This window comes from Papio anubis, chromosome 17, assembly GCF_008728515.1.
Source record: "Papio anubis isolate 15944 chromosome 17, Panubis1.0, whole genome shotgun sequence".
Classification (NCBI taxonomy): domain Eukaryota; kingdom Metazoa; phylum Chordata; class Mammalia; order Primates; family Cercopithecidae; genus Papio; species Papio anubis.
In genome coordinates, this window is record NC_044992.1 from 63246128 (window position 1) to 63273138 (window position 27011).

At 36.0% G+C, this 27011-nt stretch overlaps 1 long non-coding RNA gene across 1 annotated transcript in view; it reads right to left on the bottom strand.

The window, feature by feature from the left end:
- LOC108582696 overlaps window positions 1-4297 on the bottom strand; it is a 49141-nt gene extending 44844 nt beyond the window's left edge. The window contains exon 1 of the long non-coding RNA XR_001896483.2: window positions 3872-4297. This is a non-coding gene — a long non-coding RNA (uncharacterized LOC108582696). The remainder of the gene's footprint in view (window positions 1-3871) is intronic.
- Window positions 4298-27011: the final 22714 nt, after the last annotated feature.

Consider the following 27011-nt stretch of genomic DNA (forward strand, 5'->3'; position numbering starts at 1 on the left):
GCAAGTGTATGTGAGAAGGTAAAAAAAAAAAAAAAGAGCAAGAGAGAGATAAAAGTTAATTAATAGAATCTGGCCTTCTTCCAAAATATACTCTGTGAGTTTGAGGTATTTGGGATTGGGTAATTTAGGTTGGTTGGTATGTGAAAAACATCTGTCATGATGAGTCTTGCTATAATATGCTACTCACTGGGAAGGCATGGCACCATCTTCATCATCATGACGAGCTTCAAATGTGTGTCACTTGCAGCATGACACCATTAAGTGTCTGGGTCCTTATTGGGCAATATTCTGTATTGATTATAATATGTTTTACCTTCTGAGGTTGGCTTGGAAAGTCGAATGGTAAGCAAAGTCATTAGTTGCCCTTGGAGTTGATTTATATCTCCATTGGGAGGTAGTTTTTCCACCACTTTTTCTTAAATGGAGTTGGGTTTGGAGTACCCTATCTGGTACTATTTATAATCTATTAGTCCCCATTTACTACAGGGTCTGGAACTAATTGCACATAAAAATTCCCAACTAGTTTCTGAATCAAAATACTTATTTTTATGGCTAGAGCCAGGTTTCCCAAAGGGTGTACCATGAAATACTAGTGCCATAAGATGCTCCCCAAAAAGAAGTTTATTGTTCAAATAAATTTGAGGGAAAACAGTCCACTGATGCTCTCTTTTATTGGCATGTTGCTAGATTTTAGGGTCCACAATAGCAGAATCAGTGTTAACATTATTATCATTGAAGCAACTAGCATAATGACCATCAAACAGAAGACATGTAAAAATATTATCGGTAAATTAATGAACACTTAAACAATTCTGCAGTAAAGAAAGCATTTAGCTTTGCTCATTTAAACATTTCCCAATTTGTAACAGTCATGGAACCATTTTTTCGCATAAAACTATTAACATTATATACAACTTATCTTCCAAAGAACATCTTTTAGGGGAACTCTTGTCTAGAGTATTAAACACACTCATTAAAATAATTTTGTGTATACAAGAACTCATTCAATGTTCATGTTTTAGTACCTACTAGGTTGTATGTTCTGGGAACATACTAACAAAACATAAGCTCTGCCATTATTAATCTTTTAGCTTGCTAGGAGAAATATGACACAATCTTGTTTTTAAAACAAGGTAACGTGTAGTAAGTGTCATATGAGAAGTGGAAATAAGAAGATTACAAAGTGAGAAATGAACAAAAAGTATCCACATTTGGATATCCTCCTCATGATATAAAAGTTAAGAAATAGTGTTCGTTTGTATGATTTATGAAAGGTTATTGCTCACACTGCAAATGTCAAGAAAGTACTGGAAAATAATGAAATGTTCTCACTGTAAGGCAACAAGGAGTGGTGGAGACTGTTTAAAAAGTTTATGCTCAGCTGGGCACGGTGGCTCACGCCTGTAATTCCAGCACTGTGGGAGATCAAGGCAGGTGGATCACCTGAGGTCAGGAGTTTGAGATCAGGCTGGCCAACATAGTGAAACCATGTCTCTACATAAAACTACAAAAAATTAGCCAGGTGTGGTGGTGGGCGCCTGTAATCCCAGCTACTCGGGAGGCTGAGGCAGAAGAATCACTTGAACCCGAGAGGTGGAGGTTGCAGGGAGCCAAGATTGCACCATTGCACCCTAGTCTGGGCAACAAAAGTAAAACTCCATCTCAAAAAGAAAAAAAAAAAAAAAAAGTTCATGCACTGTTCTCACTCATAAGTGGGAGTTGAACAATGAGAACACATGGACACAGGGAGGGGGACTTCACACACTGGGGCTTGTTGGGTTGGGGGCAAGGGGAGGGAGAGCATTAGGACAAATACCTAATGCATGTGGGGCTTAAAACCTAGATGAGGGGTTGGTGATCACAGCAAACCACTATGGCACATTTATACCTTTTTAAAAAACCTTCATGTTCTGCATATGTATCCCAAAACTTAAAATCAAATAAAATAAATAAATAAATAAATAAATAAGTAAAATACCTATCCAAAAAAAAAAAAAAAAAAAAGTTCATGCTCATATTAAAGGAGGCGGTTGGCAACCGAACAGAACTAACTATTATCACGGGCTTCATGTTGGCAAGTCTTCCGATCTGTTACAAGAAGTCACAAATCTGGATTTTGATCTACAATATTCTCATTATATCCTTATTTATTTTACATATCGACAAAGCTGACTCCATTACACACACATACCTATATACTTGTAAGGGAGATTAAATAGACACATTTCTTTACTTTTTTTCAAAAATCACACTAAAATTACAATAATGCATTTTTTAAAATACGTGAGCCTTGAGGACGTAGAAAAATGGTGAAGGACACTAGTGGAAATGTTTTGGAAGCTGGTAAGGGGATGGCCCAGTGGTAATGGATTTAGCTGACCCAAGAAAGCAAAATCCCAAGCTTGGAATGAAGAAAGATTTTCAAAAAGCTCAGTCTGTGGTATCTCATGTTTCTGCAACTCGGGGAGAAGGCAGGATGGCTAACATCAGAAGGGCTGAGAAGCTGATGGAGATATATTGAGAGATCCCCACATGTCCACTGTCACACATTCTGAGCAACTGCTCTTCCCTACACGTTTGATATTACAGATTTGTCTTGTGGCTAGTAGGATTGTGGATTGGGGATTGTGGGATGGCAGACAAGGATGAGAACGCGGATACTGTAAAGAATGAAAACAGGGGATTAAGTAGCCATATGCATCCTGAATCTTAAAAGGAATTACCCTGCATCCCAGCCTTCTTTCCCCATGTGGCTCCAAACAGACAGGTGACCTGATCATTAATCTTCAGACAGGAAATTGGGAAACTGTTTTCCTGAAAATCTGACTAGTATTATCTTAGGATCCTGACATCAAGGGATCCCAAACCAATGGCTCCCCAAATTATTCTACAGTAAACCTAAGAGCAATTCCAACAGCATGACTCTAATTGGTGGGTTAGTCTTCATGGAGCAGAAAGCCCCAAATCAACAGATAATTTTTTGTAAAAGACTCTAACATAGAAGATAGGGGTCGAAATGAATAAAGAGAGGTGGAAGAGACACCATACAGAAAAAAACCACAAATCTTCAAAGTGTGACTTATAAGTGGAACCTATAAGCCTTTGTAAGTGTAGACACTGGAACGTATTAACCCAGTGAAAAGATTTCTGCCAGATATTTAGTACGAAGCTCATACTGTAGCTGCACCAGGCGTACCAGCTTGGTGAGTCTTGGGTTACTCAAGCCTTACTCATGAACTTGCCCGTTGATTTACCCAGAAAGAGATTTTGTAAACTCTCAGGGAACTGAAACCAGAGCTACTGCTCAGTTTATTTTCTCTGTGGACATCTCATATAACTTGTAGCAACATTACCCTGTCCTTACAGAAGCTAGGATTGTGCTTGCTACTTGGGTATACAAACTGAACAGTAAATTGTTTAGAGATACATGCATACATGTATGAATTTAAAATCAAATAAGCAAGCAAGTGAATGATTATCTGAAAAGTCAGGATAGTGGTTATTTCCAGAGGATGGAGGGTGCATTAGGTTTCTATGACTGCTATTAGATAAATTACCACAAACTTAGTGACTTCAAACAACATGAATGTATTCTCTTATACTTCTAGAATTCAAAGGGTAAAATCAAGATATTGGTAGGGCTGTCTTTCTTCTGGAGGCATTATGAAAGAACCTGTTTCCTTTTTTCTTCTAGCTTCTAGAGGCCTTCTGCATTTTTCAGTTTATGGCTCATGATGCCAACCTTTGGTTTCCTCATCATGTCTTTCTTTTCTGACTCTGATTCCTCCCACACCCTCATATGAGGATCTTTATGATTACTTTGATCCCACTTGGTTAATCCAACTTAATCTCTCCATCTCAAAGTTCTTACCTTAACCACAGCTGCAAAGTCTCTGTTGACACCTGAGGTAACCTATTCAGAGGTTCTGGGGATTAGAATACAGACATCATTGAGGGGTCATTATTCTATCACAGAAGGGGATGCAATCTGGGAGAGTCACACAGGGAGTTTTAGTTTAAGACAAGCTGCACGATGGATGGCAAGTGTTTATTTTGCTTTTTATCATTAAAGTGTACATATATGTTTTATATACATTCCTGCAAGTCATATGTTTCACAAAAATGGGCTACACATGTTGTATATGTGGGTCAAGTTTAGCTCCTGGTGTCTAGTTAACAAATTTAATCTAGGATAATACTTATGTTGCAGGTTTACAACAGTGAGAAAGATGATACAGAGCTTACTTGCTGCTTTTCTCTCTGACACAACTGTCTGATTTTTTTTTTCTTTTTATTGAGACAGAGTTTCACTCTGTCACCCAGGCTGGAGTGTAGTGGTACATCATCACAGCTCACTGCAACCTCGACCTCCCACACTCAGATGATCCTCCCACCTCAGCCTTCTGAGTAGCTGGGACTACAGGCATGCACCACCACACCCAGCTAATTTTTGTAGATATGGGGGTTTCGCTGTGTTGCTCAGGTTGGTCTCGAACTTCTAGGCTCAAGATATCTGCCTGCTTCAGCCTCCCAAAGTGCAGGAATTACAGGCATGAGCCACCATGCTGGCAGTAATTTCTTCTTAATTACAGCCTAATTTCCTTTGGACTTGAGGCTATAAGCAAGGGCAATGTGTTTGTCTTTTGAAATGAAGTAGGGCAGTAGTATTAACAGTTTCTTGTAATGGTCAATTGATTTATGTCATTGTATTTGGCTCTTCTTGTATTGCTGTGAAGAAATACCTGAGACTGGGTAATTTCTAAAGAAAAGGGATTTAATTCATTCATGGTTCTGCAGGCTGTACAGGAAGCATAGCACCTGCATCTGCTTGCCTTCTGGGGAGGCCTCAGGGAGGTTTTATTCATAATTCATGACAGGAGGTAAAGTGGGAGCTTGCATGTCACATGGTGAAAGCAGGAGTCGGGGAGGGGGGATCTGTCACATTAAAAAAAACTATCAACCTTTTCTGCACATGTAAAGCAACCAACTAAGAACTTCACTTCCTGCTATGATTGGTATTCTTACAGTGCAGCTCAGGATGCTGAGTTTCATTACAATAAACCTATATATGTCCAAAGGGTAACGTTTTTACCCTAGTTAAGTCTCCTATGAAGATGGTAAGGCAAGTTAAAGTAACACAGTGATGCCCACTCTAAAAAAGAGAAGCAGTAATGTTTGAGTTGAACATGATGAAGAGTGAGTCCTATAAGCTCTGAGGGAATGTATTTCAATAGAGGAATCCGCAAATGCAAAGACATGAGGCAGCGGTGATATTGATGAGAACTGAAAGAAAGCAGACAGGCAATGTACCATGCAATGCAGACAGAAGGCTAGTCAGAGGCTAGATCTTAAATAAATTGGTATGCCATGATGAGAAGATTATGTTTTATTTTAAATGAAATAGACATATATTGGAGCAGGGAAGTGGCATTAAATGATTCACAATTTTAAAATATTTTATCTAATTGAGGGACTAGATGGTAAGTGCTGGTGGTGAGGGAAGAGACAAACGTGGATGCCAAAGAGACCATTTAGAAAACTACTACAGAGGTTTAGTTCCAATTTTCTTAGGTCAGTATAATATATCATGCAATCCATATATGCAAATTTCAATTTTTCATAGCAAAATTAAAAAGTAAAAACAAGGGGTGAAATTAATTTTATTAATATATTTTATTTAAATCAAAACACCCAAAATATTATCACTTTAACATACAATCAATACATGAAAATACTAATGATACATGTGACATTCTTTCTTGGGTACCAAATTTTTGAAATGTAGTATGTATTTGCCCCTATAACGCAATACAAACTAGCCATCTTTCAAGTGCTCAGCAGCTACACATGGCTAACTACAGTACGGACAGCATTAATGGGCAAATATTAATGATGGTTTGATTAGAGCGATTGCAATGGAAATGGAGAGAAGCAGATTAATTGGACATATGTTGTATAGAATTAGTAATAAAAGGAGTTGCAGAGGAATCAAGGATGACACAACATTTTTAGCAACACGACTCAGAGATGGTGGTGTTATTAATTAAGATAATAAAACTAGTGGTTTTTAAGGAAGATGTTGAAAGAGGAATCCAAGTGCCAGTCCATAACAAGTGAAAATACTGCTTCTCATTAGTGTTAACTAATGTCTCTTTCAACTCACCTTCTTGCTAATATCACTTAACAAAGAACACCATGGTTCACAGCCCCCTAAATCGGAATGATGAGAATGCATATAAAACCACACATTCCCGAATCTTACTAGAGTTCCACTGAATTACAATATCAGAGTTTCCAAAACTTTGAAGATACAGTAATTTAACTGTGGTGTGGTGAAGCTAGTTCACTGTGACTTGCACTTGCAAAAGCTGACTGCTACATTTTCAGGAATTTTGAGAGTGTGTTGATGTCATGTCCATAGCTTGAAATTGATCACAGTGGGAGTATTTACACTATGGAAATGAGCAAATGCTACAAATCAGGGCTTTTTGTTTACCCCCAGAGTTCATTTGTAAGCACACACACAAGAGAAGGGACAAGAGAACAAGAAGAGAATATGAAGAAAGCACTCCACATACACACATATTGAGCATGAGTAAAAGCTTTGTGAAATACAGCAACAAAACAAAACAGAACGATAAATCATTGTTAGAAAGATAAATCTTCTGGTCCAGAAAAGAATATAAATTTAAAACAATACAATGCATCAAAGCTGACAAATTCAAGAACTAAAATTCTAATACTGAGAAAAGTATGATTAAGAGTGCAGCTCCCCTCCCGCATATTAAGGAGTCCCTGCATAAAGCCTAGAGTCTAAGGGAGGTAGCTAAAATCCTTTTTGGTGACAGGATATGGATTATAAAACTTGTCTTTATGGGAGAAATATAATATTGTATATGCAGACTAAAATGTAAGAGTAATCCTTAAGAATTTCTTAAAAGCATAACTTTGAAAAAAAGTAGTTAAGGAAAAATAACATAAAAAATTAATCTACAAAAGTCAGGAAAATAGTTTTAAACTACATAAAACAATAAAGATGTAAAATTATAAGTATAAATGCAAACACTAATGAAACTATTAAAACAATTAAATCAATCAAGTTCTGGTAATAAAGCAGAGGATGGAAAAATAAAGTATAAAGGTAATCATAATTTCTTAGTTCTCAGTCAATAGATACTCTCTAGAAGATGAGATTGAAAGTAATACTGCAAAGTAATATTGGTTGTAAAGAAACTACTATAGGTTGTGCAAAAGTAATTGTGATTTTTACCATTACTTTCACACCAACCAAATAGAATGAAAAATACCAAGTAAAACTTGCACAATCAGAGTGTATACAGCACACAACAGAGCTAGGAATAAAAAGGGATCATATTGTAAAAGGAAGAAACAAAAGAAGCAGCAGCGCAAAAAATATAAAGCATAACATGAATTGTGGCTTATACTCTTAGAAATTACCAGTAATGGTAAATATATATTTATAGATAATGTATAAAATAGGTATATATAATGTATAAAAATGTAGCAAAGAAAGTTAAAAAGCACCTCCCACTAGACTAAACTCTGTACTATAGAACTGTATACAGACTCTACTCCTATACCATGTAACGGTGGCGGCAAAACAGTGATTTGACAGAGGTGGAGGACAGGCAGGAGAGGGCGAGTAGGCAGGTGGTAGCTGAAAATAAAAATGTAGACCAAGGAACAGTAAACAAATGAATAATTAAAGGAAACAAGAATTTTAACTTTAATATAAAATAGTTGAATTCAGAAAGATAGCATTTAAAAAGGCAATATAGGCTGGGCACGGTGGCTCACACCTGTAATCCCAGTACTCTGGGAGGTCAAGGCGGGTATATCACGATGTCAGAAGTTCGAGACCAGCCTGGCCAAGATGGTGAAGCCTCATCTCTACTAAAAATACAAAAATTAGCCAGGTGCAGTTGCAGGCACCTGTAATCCCAGCTACTCGGGAGGCTGAGGCAGGAGAATTGCTTGAACCTGGGAGGAGGAGGCTGCAGTGAGCCAAGATCGCGCCACTGCACTCTAGCCTGTGGGACAGAGCAAGACCCCGTCTCAAAAAAAAAAAAAAAAAAAGGCAATATAGGCAACATGAAAATTATGACAATGAACATCTAATAGATGCAATTATCTGTGTACCAAAAAGAATGACACATTTCTTAAGGCAAAAACAACAGGAAATTTAAAAAGTAGACAAAAACCCAATAGTAGTAGAATTAAATTTATCTTTCACATCCCTGACAAAAAGGCAAATCAAAAATAACTTTGAAAATTAAAAACATTAAAAGAAATGAATAAGGGAGACCTAATAGTGCGTGCATGCGTGTGTGTGCATGTTTGTGTGCATTTTACTCTCAATTCAGAAAAAAGAAAGACTTTACAAGGGTCCATATGACATTCACAATTGACATATATGAAGCCATAATAAACCTTAAATAAGCTCCAAGAAGACAGGAATAGGACAGTACAACAGAAAACGCTTTCTCATCAAAGTAAAAGATGATATGGTAACAGAATTAAGGGAAAAAACAAAATAAGAAAACATTTAATCTCTAAAATGTGTTAACTAAAGGTAAAAATTAAATTCAAGATCATAGAAAAGTCTAAGTAGTAATGAAATGAAATGAATACTAATGAAATTTAAACAATAGCTATTAGAAATTTTGCAAGATTCAGTTATTTAAGAGAATTCACATATATAAATGCTTACATTAATACTGAGTGAAGAATAAAAATAACGAAGTAAGCATCAAACTCAAGAAGTAAAAAATAAGAATAACATATATCTAAATAAAATTAAAAGGAAGAAATCCCAAAACAAAAGTGTCATTCGAGAATTTGATAATATAAATAGAAACGATAATAACAGTAATAGTAGCTCTAATCATTACGTACATAATCTACACAAGGCATTATTCTACATGACTTCAATGTGTTAGCTTGGTTTGAATTTACAGTCCTTAACCATGAGGATCAAGAAAACAAAAAGCTGAACATTTGACTAGATAAATAACTACGATAAAGATTGATTAGAAAAACATAGAAGGCAAAAATATAAACAAAATAAGTATAAAAAGAAGAACAAAATACCGTTGGAGAATTTGGAAAAAAATGAGAAAATATGCCCAACCATTGGCTGGACATTTTGAATCTTAGCTTAAACATATCCTTTCAAAGAAAAAAAAAAAATCTGACTTCCCAAAATTGACTTGAGAAGAAATGGAACACCTACAAATATAAAAAAAATTAGCGAAATTTAATCAGTTATCAAAAATGTCTTCTCCCTCCCTCAGTAAAACATCCTCCACAGCTCAGATGACTTTGGAGATGATCTAAATATTAATACACACAATACCATGTTACAATCATCTCTCAAAATCAGTTTCAGAGAACAAAAGAGATAAAAGTTATTGATTCATTATGATCCTGTACAGCTCCATATCCAAACCAAATGAGGATAATAAATTAAAAGTATAAATTGTTATCTTTTATGAAATAATGTGAAGATCTAAAAAAATTACCATACTTAATCCACATTAAAATATAAACACTTAATAGGATTTTACTAGGAATACAAGTGTAGTAGCTTTTTAAAAATGTGAAATTGGTGGCAACACCCTGGTGTGAACCAAAGAGAAGTTCCTTGATGTGAACACATAGAACGTACAGATAAAATATTCAATAATAACAATAATAATATATAGTATATAGTTGTTCTTTCAAAAGTGACATTTGTGTGTGAGTGGCAACAAAAATATTAAGAGAAAAGAAACAACAACAACAACAACAACAGCCACACACAAACACACATGTGGGGAGGGTATCTTCACCTTCGGGTATTGGCAATGCTCCCTGTGATAAGTGTTCACAACAACAACAACAACAATTGCCTCTTCTGTGAAGATATACACACACACTGTCTCACAAAAGAATTTACATACACACGAAGAAATTCATCGAAGGGACAGTTTTGAGAGTCCAGGACAGATCCATAAATATAATGAAACATATATCAAAAGTGGCCTTACAAATTAGTGATTACAAATTAGTAAGGATGAGTTATTGAATGAAGGTTACTGGGACGATTTGCCTATCAGTATTGAAAAAAACTCAATAAAGTCAAGCAACTCAATAAAGAATAGGCAAAATATTATAAGTAATTCACAAAAGAAGAAAGCTGAATGGTCAATAAGTATAAGAGAAAAGGCTTACACACTCTAATAATTAGAAAGATACAAAATAGCACAAGATATCACTTCACAATTCTTAGACTAAAAAATAAAATAAAAGGTCTAGTAATACTTATTGCTGGAGATGATATGGGGGAAATCACAGCACTCACACATCATTTTGAGGGGAAAATTAGTGCATTAACTAAAAAGAACAATTTACTCTTATCCCACCAGGAATCCTTTCCCAAATATCTTTTGACTTAACTCCTCAGGAATCATTTTCTAAGACTCTCTCACTCATCTCCCAGAAGATATTTGCATCTTAAAGTCCACCTGCAACTCATGTGCATTTTAATCTCTATCTTCAGCCAGGCTGGACATCAAAATGATTTAAAAATCATCACGAAATTACATAATCCATACAAGGATACACATTTCCTTATGTTCTATTGCATTAACTGTTTTCCAATTTTGTGGAAATCTATTTCAGACTTAAGCATACATCCAAGGATCAGTTATTGCACGTAAAGCACAGACCAACCCAGTGGCAAACTCACTTTGACTGGCAACGAAAGCAGATATGTAGAATGCTGCCTTCTCCATAGTAATAAGGGAAGGAGCGGGAATCCCCCAAATCCTCTGCACACATAAGGTTCACTTGGTGTGGCTCTTTAACTTCTATTTTACAACTAACCCACGTGGAAAGATTTTTTCCACATTGAAATCAAGATGGGCGGGATTGGTTTTGTTTTAACTAGTTTTCCTTCATATGTGAGATTTCTGGCATATAGCCTGAGAAGTCTGGGGCAATGAAATGCATTTAGTGTAGAGAAGGGATATAAAAATTTCTTGTTTTAAATTTTTTTCCCATGTCTGTAAACACTCCATTTCACCTGGCAGAAAAGTTGTTCCTGACTGAAGGCTCCTAGGCAAAGCAGGTTTGAAACCAAAGGAAATAAAGAGAACTCTTGTCTTTCCTGTTATGCAGGGTACTTTTATATGCACTAACCCAATGATTGAGAAGAGGAAGATTCTGTCCCTAAGGTGACCTGTCCCAGCTGGGGCAGGTGCGACTTGTAGGGTAAATCCCAGAGGACCCAGCTATGGCCTTCATTCTCAGAAGACACTGCTTTTGCAATCACTTTCTATCTGTGAATTCTTGCTGGAGAAATAATAACTGTCTATAGCTTCCTGTGTGATTTGCCACTTCTCCTTGTGGACAGCAGTCCTGTGTGCAATGTGTGCTGATTTTATCAGGGGATGTATTTATAGGCTGGTGGTTAATGCTGTATTAAGGTGTGATGGGGTAAAGGAAATAGGGTGCAATTTTTCTGCCTTAATCATTCTCCCAGGCAAAAGCTAGAGTAACACAGGTGTGTCTGATCTCCCCAGGGGGTTGATTATCTCACGATAACCACATCCTCTGTAATTCCCTTACTGCTATTTTTTTTTTCCCAGGATCAGATACAAAGAAGTGATTTAGGTGATTGGATTGACTGACAAAAAACTGTCAGCCAGTCTGCCCCATGACATTTTAAAGGATAATATCTACTTTCTGCAGGTTCAGCCACCAATAGGCTAGTGTCAGCAAATTAAAGGCTTCCTGGACCAACTGGGCTTCTGCAAAAACCGTTTGTGTTTACATTTCCAATGCCCTTTTCATGGGCAATTCAAAACCTAAAACCTAAAAGCTTTCACTACTCTTAAGAGAAATAAAGGGCAGGGAGTTGGCATCAATCACTACCTGAGAAATACACTATTGTTTGCCAGTGCTTTATGATGGATTTGAGGGAAGTCAGCTGCTATTCCTAGATTAATCTAGTGAATCAAATGCAGCAACGATTTCTCTCTTACATTCTGGCTGAGACAGAAAAAGCCTAAGGCCAAAAGGTTGTAACTAAGAGATTAGTGACTTAGGGGATAATTTCATATGTGACTCTCAGATAACGTGATTTTCAGTATTTCCATTTCATTGAATTCAAATTGAGAGATCCCAATAATGTTTATATCTCATTTGAACTGAGCACTTTTGGAAGTTTATTCATTAGTATAATGCTCAATAGTCTTTTGGAAAACAAAATTAAATAGAGAATTACAGAAAAATAAGTACTAATTTAGCTAAAGATTGGTTTCCATCTGATGTATGAGGGTGACATGAATGAACTTCTGGTTACAGTCATCCTTAAATGCAAAAGGGTGAAGTTGTGTAATGCTTCCTTGTTCTTTTAGGTGAATACAAAATACCTTACATTTTAAATAAACTGTTGTCTTCTATATAAATGCTCTATTTTTCTTTTGATTTAATGGTCTCTAATCACTGAGTTCTTGTTTTCATCTTTAAAACTTAAGGGCCTATGAATGTTTTGGAGACATATGCTGTACTAAATTTTAAGAGCCAAGTATGCACTGGTGAAGCAAAGTCTCTACTCACATCAGTTTAACATCGTATTCTAGTCAGTCAAGTGTTAGCCTTGAGTTCAAGGGTAGGTTTCTGCCTTAGCAGTGGGTACCAGGGCTTTTACAATGGCAGTTCTGTGCAATACCAAAATGTCGTGAATGCAAACTCATTTCCTGGGCACTTTCATGGACAAATATATAATAACATGGTACACTGGCACACTGAAGCAAAGCTTTGCAACAACCCAACCAAGCACTGGTGAAATCAACTAAGTTGAAGCAACTGGAATGATGCAACAAGGGATGATCAGAACCATTTTATATTACATTTATTCTAATCTCATTAGATTTTCTAATGGGCTCCTGTTCTCTAAGAAGATCCTTGCATTCTCCACTTTTCCCATATCCATGTAGAAGTTTTCATTCAGATTTCTACATATGGTAAGGGATAACTAAATACTTGTCAATGGACTTCAACATTCTTCCTTTTCCTCAAAACTCAAAGTTTTGTTTTTGCCCTGATGAGAAAGAATAACAATAGCAACAGCAATAAATGTTTACAAGATTTACTTACTTGAAAACATTAATGTAAAGATGAATAATAATAAGAATGAAGCTTCTCTTCTAGTTGAAAGTTCAGCCAAAAAACATACTGCACAAAAAAGCAACCTGACTAGGAAATAATGTGAAAAGCTGTAAAAGAAAATGGGTCCTTGCAGGTAGCAATTAAACACACACACACACAAACAGAGGACACATTTCCCTCTGTATTCACAGGTTAAAAAGATGCAACTGAAATAAGGGTAATATTTAAGTTAAACTAACTGTTGTGTATCTAAACTTGATGGGTAGATTTCAGTACTGTTTATGGTGAAAGAAACAGAAAGGTATACATTCGTTTTACTACATGAACAGGGCTGCTAAATATGGAGAACATATTTTTGCAATGAATATAAACAACTTTACAGTTTATCTTTCTAATTTTCCATCAAGTCCAGATTATTGATGGTGAAATGACTTGATGCAAATACATATTAAGTTTTCATTTATTTTTCCTTCAATATACCTGAATACCTGAATGAAACATTTCATGAATGGAAAGTTAATCTACCCAAGCTTGGATACCTGAAGCATTAAGAAACTGGACGCTTTTCTGGATTTAGTCAATCACACAGGAGTATTGTGCAAAAGGTTAGGATACGGACTCCATCTCAAAGCTCAGAGCTTGATCCCTCGTTGAAAAAATCAACGTGCTTTGCTTTTTTATTTTTTTTCTTTTTCATTTGAGTGGGTTCAAATCATCGGCTTACTCGATTTTCACCCAGGGCTTAATGCACTGGGTAACCCTCAGGACATAAAACTTTTAAAGTGAAATGATTCTTTCTGCTGACAGATGTTCTTAATGACATGTGAAATGAGGCTTCATATAAGTTCTGGTCTTCAGAAATGCATTTGGATGTGGCTGGACTTGTACACAGCCCAACTGTCTACATAGACAATCTTATTTTTTTATAGAATATTTGGTCTTAGTACACAAAGAGGCTTTTCTTAAGACAGGTATTTAAAAATTTTGAATCCTCTTTGTTTTTGTGAGCAACTCCATTCAAAAACCCTTACAAAAAATTTCAAGACACCATGGACTAGTTTATAGATACTCCTTGAAGGTAAAATAAGCAGGTGAGTTTAAAGTTGAGGCTGATAGCGTTCATGTTGTCATATCCCAAAGTGGTCAGCACCAGGATGTGCAACTCTATGACACCTCACTGGACAGTTTAATTCATGCCTTCCATTGATATTATTATCTTGTTTTTTTATGTTTTGTATTAAATATTAGGTAGAAGACATATCAAATAATAATTATAAAATATGCTTAGGGTATAGAAATATCAATACAATGATTCACTTTCCCACTGCACCATTTAAGAAGTAGTACTTGTAATTTTTCTCCAACAGTGAAGTTGATATGCATGCAAAATCTTAAAAACAAATAGAAATCACGCTTGATTAAGAGGCATAACTAAGAAAGGATATTGAATTATACTTTTGCTGATACACTTACTTGTAAGACTTTAAAAATAAACAATGATTTTGTTTTTGCAAAGCATTGGTATCCTATCAATATGCATTTCTGCCAACATAAACAGTATCCAAGAATCAGGTACAGCAAAGATATTGCTACACCAATAATCACAATCAAGTCAGAAATTCCTTAATTTTTGTAATAAATCTACAAACAGAAATTTAGCTCATGAATGTGCTAGTTGTTCATTCTTGTGAATCTGAACTACAAAAAATCAAACGGCATTAAGACTTAATCTGTGTTTCACATGTTCCTTATAGTTACTCTGGATTTTTCACATTGGAATTTTTCTATAACCTACATTCTTCTCTGCTTAAGTACTTTCCTGAAATCCATTCTTGGTGTCATCTATATATTATCCAGTAGATAAATATCCAGTATATGAAAGTATGTTTCTTTATTTTAACTCTTTCCTCTTCTGGATTCTGAGTTAAACATAAGGAGGAGGAATAGTTTTTCCTGGTGTTACCACATCGATGTGGCTCCATCTAAATTAGCCTTGGGCAATGAGGGAGGAGACAGTATGGCATGACTGTAAATGAAGAAAAATAGGGAAAATTAAGCACAGCATCCTGTTTACTTTCAGTTGGAAAGCTGAGTAAAACAACCTGCTAAGCCACAGCCTTGTTTTTGGATAGATTATGCATTTCGTTAGCAAAAAGGCGGTTTTTAAAAGCAACTTTGTGAAAAAATAATCACTGGACATGAAGAAAAAAAAAATGGCCATTTTAGGGACCATTCCTGGAATAGGCAGACCTCTCAATTTATTTTAACTACTAGGGCAGGGATATTTCAAAGACACAGTCTCTGGGTGCCTTGGCACCAAGTTTAAACTGGGCAAGAGTTGTATCTTAAGTTCTTTCCTTGGGAAACAACAGCCATGTGCTACTTCTACAACCATTCTTTCAATAGTTCTAAATATGAGTAACTGTGCATATTATTGTGCTTCTATAAACAGCTTGGAGTTATTACAGATGGGGACAAAATATTTAGTGGGTTTATGTGGAAATTTACAGTGGAAATCTTATAAAAAATATGCAATCTTTTTATGTAGTTGGGAGTCTTGGCTTGAGAAACAAAATGTGACATTTACCTTGCACTTTGACCACCTCTGTAGGGGATGTGGAATAGACTTAATCCAAAGATACTGAAGAATCTTGTGAAAAAACATCCCAGAAAAGAGAGCTGAGGGCCATTAAATTTGTTTCAAGGTCAATTTCAGAGTCAAAGGGAAAGATCAATTTCACATATGGTCTTCACTCTACGGATTTATGTAGGGTAAGAGTAATTTTCAATAAAGTGGTAGTAAAAAATGAAAATAGTAGTTTGCTAAAATACCTATAAGACATCGAAAAACCAAAGCCTCATTGTATTGTAGCTTTAATACGGAATGAATATTAACTGAAGGTTAAGTGAATGTGCCCTGTGTTAGATCACAGAATATTCATGGCAGCTAAAGCAGAGATAATGTTTGAAGTAGAAAATCATAAGAAGATATATCTGTTAGGTAGTGTTGGGTGGCAGCATTACTGGAAATTAGGGTACAGAGTAACAAACACATCACTGATAGAGTCAGAGAGAGAAATAAGTGCAACAGAAGAAACATCATGACAAGTAGTAGGGAAAACTTATGGTTAGTTCACCTGAGATACTTCCTGGGCATTTCCTAAAAGCATTAGGAGGAATAGTTAAGACAAACAGAGCTAGGTAAGTACTTCTTTGTTACTATTCAACTTGCCCTAATTTTACATCCTTTTCCATTGGTGTGACATTGAAAATAGATTTAATATGTAATGGTAAGAGAATGTCTCTTGATGTGTCTGTGAAAGACTTGTTGAAACATGAAGAGTTGAGCCAATCAGCTGACTACAAATGTGTCAAGTATTTTAACTTCATTGATAAATCCTTGAGAGATTTCACAAAATGTACCTGTTGTATTGCCATATGTGGCCAGCTTTTATTGAATTTTTATCCTTCTAAGTCAAGTATTGATGAATAAAATCTTTTCAAGGATTATTTTGCTATTCTTATATTGTTGAGCCAGAAATATTTATGACCATCTTGGAGTAAAGTGGCATGCATGTGGAAGAACTGTTAATAACAACTAATAACAGTTACTGTTACTACCAATTAATAACAGTTACTATTACTACATGTAATAACATGTAGTAGGACTTCCTGCATGGGTTACAGAGCTAAACTAGATGACCCATAGCAACTTTTCCCATCTCAGAATTCCACAAGGGTTATAAAAATACTTCAACCCTCACACAACAACAGATTGAACTCATGCATATTTTTTAATTTCCAGGTAAGATAGTGGAATCAAAACTTGATCAGAAATCAGAACATTTGATCCAAATGCTGGGATTCATGCAACTCACTCTGTGGTCTTGAATAACCAAGACCATATGTTCCCTTTTGTGTCTGACTCATCTATGAAGTAGAAATGTTAAAAATTAAAATAAGGAGATGAATATAATTCCTCTTTGAAGAAGTTAAATATCATCACAGTATCCTACAGAAGATATTTTGAATCACATATTTAAATAAAAGCACTTATGCATAAGATGATTGTTAATTTCAACTGCCATCATAATTAGCACAGCCACAGGATCTTAGAGCTGGGAGAAACTCTAAAATTCATAAAGCACAGTGATTTCCAAATTCTTTACTTTGTCAGAAAAACCATAAGTCAGAAGGAATCCTATTTAGAAATCCAATATTTACACCCAGTATGAGTGGAGTTGCTCTCATCTCAGTAAAAGTCAGCCAGCGAAGCATCAAAAAAAAAAATGCATCAAAAAAAAATCTGCTTGTATTCATTCTAGGTACATCTAAGATATTTCCATTCCCTGTGCAGAATGGCTGAATTTCACTCACTTGTGTCTTCTGTTCTTTTACAGATAAAGGAGCTGAAGTTCAAGGAAATCCTTATTCATTCAATCAATTCATGCTGAGAGACACATTCCTCAGAAAATTGTCCAGTGAATTGACAACAGAGTAAATACTGGAACCTAGACACGCTGACTCACTCAGAGACCTGCACCCCTCTCCACTCCTCCACTGCTACACTGTACAGTCATGAGAAGATGCAGGCATAGAAAAAATGTGAAGTTTTCAATTGTTTGGTGGCATGGGCCAGAAGCAGGGGCTCACGCTTGTAATCTAAGCACTTTGGGAAGCTGAGGCAGGCAGATCAGTTGAGGTCAAGAGTTTGAGACCAGCCTGGCCAACATTGTGAAACCCTGTCTCTGCAGAAAATACAAAAATTAGCTGGGTATGCTGACAGGTGCCTGTAGTTCCAGCTACTTGGGAGGCTGAGGCAGGAGAACTGCTTGGACCCTATAGGTGGAGGTTGCAGTGAGCTGAGATTGTGCCACTGCACTCCAGCTTGGGTGAAACAGCAAGACTCATCTTAAAAAAAAAAAAAAAAATAGTTTCATAGCATGGAAAGTTGCTGGACATTTATTAAACACAAAGGCTGCATTCTTTTACATTCATATAATATTCTATACCTTTGATTTTAGAAAAAGAAGATCTGTGACTATGTTTGATAAGGAATGGTTGTCCATCTAAGCAGACTATGAGAGGACTCAAATAATCTCACACATACTGATTCACCAAGGGAATCCAGCTCCTTAAAACCTGCCTGGATACGTTTGGGACTCACATAAAATTTGAAAAAAAGAAAAGCCCTCTCTTCAAAAATAAAAATAAAAGCAAATAAACTTACTATTCGTGTCTTTTAAAATCTCTAAAATAAGACATGCTGAAAATAATTGTCAGACCTGTCTTCTGAGTATAATCCATAACGAGGGACACGTCTGAGAAGGTTAGTGGTTGGACTCCCTCTGATTTAGAGCATGCTAACGAAAGAAGAACATTTCAGCAAGTTTTTAATGCCTACCATATGCACAGTTAAAATCAAACTAGAAATGAGTTGGACTGAATAAGCAATGGGACAAGATTTCTCTAGAGCTCTTATTTCTCCCTAGGAACATTACCCAGGAGAATGTGTGACTTAGTTTCTATAGTATCAAGAGCCAGTAGTTAGAAGAAACAGAAGTCACCAGTAGGGATAGCATAAAACAAAAACAAAACAAAACAACCCTTAATCTAGGCTTAGGAGTCCAGAACAATTATACTTTCACATTTTCCTTCCTAATGTATATTTTCTGTTTTCAAGAAATTTCCAGACAGCTACAGAGTGGTGTAATGCCAACATATTTTCAAAGGTATTTTTGTAAGTGCTAATAAATGAGTGCATATTGTAAGAAAACTCATGAAGCATACAACTTATAAAAATAAAACAAGATCACTGAGAGATTAAATGAAAATTTTAAAAGTTTCCGTGCAAATACATACATACTTTAAAAATTCCTGGAATTAGAATGTTTCTCAATGGTGATGAAAAGGTGACATGAGATGGAAGAAATAACTCTAAACTTAGAATTAGGAGGCCTGTGATCTAGACAGCACTTCTCGGTCATTAACCAGACAAGTGAATCCAGCAAGTTTCACCATCTCTTGGATGGCAGTTTCCTCTTCTAAGAAAAAATAAATTTGGACTAAATGCACTAAAGGCTTTTTCCAGGATGACATCCTTTGAGGTTGATTGTTTTTGTTACTGTTGTTATTGTTGTTAAAATGATTAATATTGTATGGCATAATATATATTATGCATGGATAAAATTAGATATAAATTGCTTTCCTGTGTGTTGCCATGATATGAACATCGAAACTCCAAGGAATTAGGTAAGAAAGGACTTCAAATCTGAGTAAACAGAACTTTAACGAGACTCTATGTTAGATCTTCCAGAGGCCAGTCAGGACAAATCATTGCATTGGATTTTCAGTTGAGATGACTGCTGTGCAAATTCTTGACTTTTATCACATCGATTGAAATTCAGTTCTGGTGCCAGGTGAGAGTACCACATATTCACCCATAACCCTACTTCTAGATTTCAGCTATTCCTCGAGGAACCCAGAATTATAAAGTTGGCAGCTGCTACAAGCTCTGCAGACAATGAGAAGGGCATGTAATAATGCCATTCAAAAGTGGTTCATAACCAGGATGGTTCTCAAAATGACACATATGAGCATTTGTATATTTGCAACAGTATTTTTTTTCTATATGTTTGCCTAATTTTATACTGATGAATCATCTCGTTAGGAATGAAATGACTAAAAATTCTATGAAGGGTTGGGTGTCTTTTATTTTGGGAAAAGAATCCAAACCCTACGGCAAGAGAGCCATGCTTACTGGAGGTGCAGGTGGTATTTTGGGAAAATTAGCATAGGTGGAAGCCTTAGGATACTTGCCTTCCCCTTCTACAAGCTTCAGCATGGTGTTGTTCATGAAGGTCCAGTGGGTAACTGGAAATCCCCATATGCCTAACACTCAGAAATATTCTTTTGGCTTGTTAGGTAAGAGTGGAGTCATATTTAAGAAATATCTTCGTATGAAAGTCTAGACTATCTCGCTTGTATCAAAACTCCATGGAAGAATAGCTCTCACTCCAGATATTAACCGGATTTTCATAGCACTATTACATACACACACAGACACACAAGTGTATGTATGCATACACACACAGACAGACAAGTGTATGTATGCATACACACGTACCCTTAAGATATGCCTCAAATAAAAAGAAACTAATGAAGGACGATCTGGGTGTGCCTTCCCAGGTGTTCTGGCTGTGTGTCAAAGCTGGTAACTGTTATCCACCCACCTCCAGAATTTCCCCAGAATCTGGGGTTTCAGACAGATTTGCATTAGAAAGATGCCTTAGTTGTTCTGAGGCTGTCATATTCTCCCTCACACTATTGGATTTGAGATGAAGAGTCTTCCGGCAAGATGAAGAGTCTCCTGGTGAATAAAATAAGTCATTCCAGCACATTTAGAGAGCACTTAGCGTTTACATACAGACTGATGGCAGGCTGTTATACCACCTGGCTTGACACCTTCTCCTAACATATTGGGCTTATTTTATGTCCTTCTTGAAGGATCTCTTATTAGATTTTATTTTATTGTATGAATGCATTGTCAAGAACAAATTAGACTTATACATTCTCATTACCTCAAGATTAGAAAACATGTAATTTATAAGATAAAACATGAAAATAACTTTATTTTGCATTTTTATATATTTTAAAAATTATGTTGTAGACACATTTTGTGACTTAAACATAATAATATGTACACAAAATGTCTCACTCATGCCCTATCCACCTTTCCAAAATCTTCAACATTCTCACCCCATAGGAAGCCATATTTATTAGTTTCTAGTGTATCCTTATCCTTCTTTTTAGACAAGGAGAAGCTAATACAAAGATACCTTTTTATTTCCTGGCTCTCTTACACAAATAATAACATATATTCTACACTGCATGCTTCTGTTTCTCATCTAACAATATATCCTGGATATATACAACAGAATGTACATCCTGTTTCTTTATTCCTTTTTATAGCCCCAGAGCATGTGTGTTACAATCTTTTACTCAGCCAGTTCCCAACAGATGTATCTTAGGGTGGGTTCTGGTTATTTGTAATTAAAATATGCATATATTTGGGTAAACATATAAGATAAATTCTCTTAAGTAGTATTGCTGGGTCAGAGAAGCACATGAATTTTTAACTTAAATAAATAATACTGATCAGCCCCATTGGATGGACAGCTTTAAGTATTTGGGATACAAGTATAATTCATATCCCAAAACCTTCTGTGTTAAGGATTTTGGCAAAAAAATTGATCTGATCAATATGATATAACTTACACAGAGCTAATCATCAGAATCATTTTGGAGGGATTTTAAAATACAGATTTCTGGCTCATCCCTGGAATAGCTGAATCTTTGGGTGTGGAGTGGAGCCCAGGAATCTGTGTTTCTAATTCTTCCAGGTGATTTTGCTCAGGGTCGTTTGAAGATTTGCTGAAGTCTTAGGCATTCAGACTTTTGAGATAACAGTCTATATAGTACAAAACAAAATAAAATGAGCAACTTTCTGCAATGTTATTATAAGCAATGGATTTAGATAAGTTAACTTTTGAAATTATTAACTTTGATTTTATAACTTTCATAATTTGGAAAAAGTACATTTCTACTATTGAATAGTGTAACAATGTCTTTAGTAAAAAGTAAAATAGATTGTATAGACCTATCTTTTTGGGTTCATGTAGATATTAACTTTAATTAGTTAACAATGTAGAACTGCAAAAGTCATAAAAGAAATGTGATCATAATAATCACAAATTATTGGTTTCTTGTTAAATGAATCTCAAAGTCCATGCAATATTTATGACTTGAAGTTACTATGACAAAACTAGCTTAGCCTTTGGATTATTTACATTTTAACTGAGAAAGAAAGCGTTCTTCTTTTTTTTTTTTTTTTTTAGAAATTTTCAAAGTATTTATTTTAATAAAGCAAATAACTGGCTCAAAGCTTACAATAAGGGCACCTGAACATGTGGTGAGTTCCCATCCCACTCTTATAAAGTATTCTGGAATAGAAGAGCAATTGTCACTGTATCAGGATTCTTATTTCTGGAAAGTTTAGGAGCTTTCTGTCATTTTTCATCGAGAGTTGCTGACACTTTAAATATCAACAAATGGCACGTCTTGTCAGAGAGCCTACTACGTGTAAGATACTCAGACGTTGAGATCTGACTTTCAGAAAGAATCAAATTACTCTATTTCCTTCATCATGTTTTCATTCAAGTATAGCACTGCAGAATAGCAACACTTGGTCTGAATGCAGAAAGCCAGGTAATCTTTCCAAGCAGGCATGTGGGGATACATTGGATGGAAACTTTTAAAATTCCATACAGTTTGTTCAGGCAGAACCAACTATTTTAAAATGAACAGTGACAGATCAATTTTTAATGGTAACTCTATTATTTTTCTCTATTACGAACACTACTTTTTACCAGACCATGAAAATTATGTTGACATTTGAAAAGCATATGATTAATTGTAGCACAACAAACATTTTGAGTGCTGCCTCCATTTAGGGAGGTGATAGCGGGCATGTGCCCTGATTATAACATTATTGGCACACTCTAACACTTGCCGTTTTCTTTAATCCACTAAATGTTAAAGATCCTAGGTGTGCCAGTGATGAATTGATATGCATTTGAGGCACAATGGGTTGTGGAGATGCTATTCTGAAAACACAACCATTCATTAAACTAAAATCTGAATATATTTCAGAATTAAAACCACACAGCCAAACAACTCTTGATTGCAACACAGGGCAAAATGGCCAAATGATATTTACAGCTTTTAATTTCCAGTATGTTCCTGATTTTACTGAAAGATGTGTGTTTAGCTATAACAAAGCAGTTGCTGTGTAGGACAGCTCACGTGAGAAATTTTAGTTTTAATTCAGCACAACTGTGCCATCTAAACTTTTGTTTGTTTCATGGAGATAGAGAACTGTGGCCATAAATAATGAGATATGCTTTCATAATATTAAATGGTCCAGATTAGACAGTTGAGAAGAGTCAGCTATGTAAAGATATCTCCGATTCGATACCTAATCCGACTGCCCCGTTTTCTTTCATATTATCATGATTTTTTAACTGGATGTTTTGGGGATACAATCTTTAGCCGTGAGGCAGAGCACATTGAACCAACCCATGCATGAATCAAACTTGAAATTATATTTTATTAGTGACATGCTCAAACTACCCAAATTAAATAATCTTGGATACACTAAGTTTGTAAAGTCCACATTTTACTCTGTTATTTCAGAAGAGAGAAAGGAAGACTGGGATGATGATTTGATGGAAAGAGAAAGCTCTAAGGGAAAAAAAAAATCAAGTTAGAACCCGGATCAGAGCTCAACCACCAAATTATCTGACTAGATTAGGAATACTGTACCTTCTCTGAGGTTGTCTTTTCACCAGAATCTAATGCATTTACAGTGATATCCCACCCCCACACCCCAATCTAGGCTGTATAAATGCATTGAGTATAAAAGGAGAGAATGATTGAGATAGTTCTTCAACATGGAAGGGAAGCCAAGCATTGTTTGTTTGTTTGTTTTTTACAGTTCTATGAGAGAAAAAGTACAGTTATGGAAAAAATATATCTTTCAGTCTATAGCCCCAGATGAATGTGCGTACATCTTTAGGAGTAAAAATTTTCTATAGGATAATGAACCACGTATTGAAGGATAAGTCACATGGTACATGTAAGTTTTGGCCTTGTGCAGTGACATCAATATGTGCTAATTCTAAAAGGACATTTAAAAAATTATTTCCATTGGTCATTGATGACTCACCTTTACATTTCTGGTTTTCAGATCCTCCATAGATCAACAGGGGAAAGAAAGGAAGCATAGTGTGAAATAAGCTGGTTTTTCTAGGAAGTGAATTTCTAGGTTAATATAATCTGCCCAACAACAGGATTTCCAGGGAAAACAAACAAAAATTATTTCTACTTTTGTGTCTTATTACAAAAACCATACTTTATGGCCATGAATTATTATTTATATGTTGTTGACACTCACTCTTGGTATAAACTGTTTCATTGTTACTTAAGTGGGGATTAACATATTCCTACTTATCTTTTTGTAGTGAATGAGATTTAAAATGGTGACAACTATTATAGCACAGTGACTAAACATGAATAAAAAAATAAATGGAATTTAGGGAGTCAAGTTAAGATTTTATGTATTTTATATATGTACACATTATTACAGTTTTACATTTCTCGTGAACAACTGGAAAGCAATGTAATGTGTTTCTATAAGAGGCAGCTGAAATCTGGAGAGAAACGAATCTGTACTTTTGACATCTGCCTTTGGGTTGTGTGGCTTTTGATAGTTCGTGCCGACAGTTTTTTTCATTCCCTTTGTTTTGAAAACTTATATTTGTCTTTTATGTTTTGCATTCACTACAATGTATCCCAATGTATATTAATTTTCAGTTACATTTTTGAAGATGTGGTTTTTGAATCTGAGGAACACATATCTGATTCTGGAAAATTCTGAGGCTTTTTTTATTTTTATTTTTTTTAACGTGGCTCATGGAGGACTTTTTTTTCCCTAATGTGTTTCATCAGACATTAGAATTCTTTAGTGGGACTTAGATTTTTCCCTCCCTCTTTTTTTCTTATTATACTTGAAGTTCTAGGGCACATGTGCACAATGTGCAGGTTTGTTACATAGGTATACATGTGCCATGTTGGTTTGCTGCACCCATTAACTTGTCATGAAAAGTAAAACCCTCTTTCTTGTTTTTTTCTGTCTTTTTTTCTCTTTTTATTGAGACTTCTGTGTGGGGTTGCTTTGTAGGAAAATTGTTCTAGAACAATTTGGGACTCACTTCTGGGACACACCACAGTGATACCATCCCAGTGGCCACTGGCCCTGATAGTTTTACTGTAAATTTTCTGTGCTTGGAGTTCTTGAAACATGAAAATAGTATAAATGTTAACTTTGAATCTGTAAAATCCTTTCAATTTCTGATGCAGTTTCATCACAACATTTTTTTTTTTTTTTTTCCAGCCAGAGCCCTGGCAAATACAAACAAGATTCTTTGTGTTGGAAATTGTTCCCCCCCCCACCACCTTCTTCTGAGGTTGCTGTCCTCCCAGGGTCCCAGTTTTATGTAGGGATTTCAGTTGTAATCCACTGCATTGTGCAGTCCCTGGAGAGATATCGTAACCCAAGTTCTATGTTGTCAGGTCTGATAATTGCCTCCTCAGGCTTCTGAAGCATCACATAATTATCACGCTGGTTTTCAATTTCCTTTTAATCCATATTTTACAAGTTTAGCCAAAGGAAAAAACTAAAAGCAATTTTGTCACATTTATCTGGAATTCTGGATATTTATTAGATAGGATGAATAAGCACAGTAGGGGATATTTGAGATTATTACAGTTTGCTGCTTTGTCCATACCATGTGTGATTTTTATAGCCCAATATCCCTGCCTTTAACTCAGACAATAAATAATGGTCCTCCTAGATCAAAAACTCTCTGAATCCATCGTGAGGAGGAATACATACCCCCAAGATCATTTGACAGCATACCTGAAGCAAACTCTTATAATCTGATCAGTTGCGTGTCAGCAACCTTTGGTTGGTTTAGCTACTCCCATGACTGGAGGTAAGGGGTTGGACCAACGCAATGTAGTCTGTTCTCTTCCCAGTTTGAACTTTCAAAATGTTGTTATTTTTCTCTTCCTATAAGGTCAGGCTGCATGTTCTGCTCTTTTCCCCCATGCTTTTCACACATCCTCTCCCTGGAGAAATGTGAGAGGCAGTCTGGAAAAACATCAATGTTATGTATGTCAGAGCCTGCTTACACAGGATGACAACAGATGGCAATATTTTATCATTATTACACAATCCAGAGACCCTTCATCTGTGGCCTCAGGGAACATGACGAGTCGGCTCTTTGGTGTGACATATGTCACCGAAGCTTCACCCCCCATTAACTGTGCTGTTGTTTGTGATTGTTAAGCTGCGTGTCTCGCCATGTGTCACATTCTTGACTTGTACAAGGCCCCATTAGTAAGTAGCATCTGAGTACTGTGAGTCATAGAAGGCCCCATTCTTGGAAAAATAAACACTGCACATTCAGCTGAGATTAGAGCCACTGGCTGGTAGTGATCTGGATGGTGTTTCATGTAAAAGGCTATTTCTGTGGTTCACCAAGGCCTTTTCCCCTCTATCAATACACCAAAAATGCTCATTGCTGTTGTATAGCACTTCCCGTTCACAAACACAAGCTGAGAGCTCATGAAGTACCTAGGCTAGGTACGATTTGGTTCATGACAATGGAAGAGGAGGGAACTAGGAGTAAACACAAGCCAGATATTTCAAAACTATTAGAAAGCCTTATGAAATCAACTTCATAATTTCAAATAAAAGATGTCTTCTGTTTTTAGATGTATTTTCCAGAGACTTGCGCCTTATTTTCCTGTCATTTCCTTCTGCCCCTCATTCTGTTTTGCAAACAACTTTCCGTTCCTTGGTCTTACATCTTTCATGACTCCTCTGTTTTCTCTCCTCTCTTCGCCACTCTTTTAGTCTTTCCACGTCAGCCCCTCTTCAGGCTCCCTTTGTCTTCCCAGTTTGCATCTCCAAACTGATTTGTGGAACTCCAGCTCAGGAATGGCATTCTGGTACTTCGGAGTTGGCACCAAAAGACAAGACAGTCTTGCCAACACCACCTACCCAAGCAACTGAATTTAAAAAGAGAATTCCCTGCAGCCACCTCTAACTTAAGCGTTGCCAACATTATAATTGTAAGTCGTCTAATGGTTAAAAACTGGCCTGAGACTAAAGAAAGTCAGGAAGATAAATGTTCCAGGTTGGGTTTTGG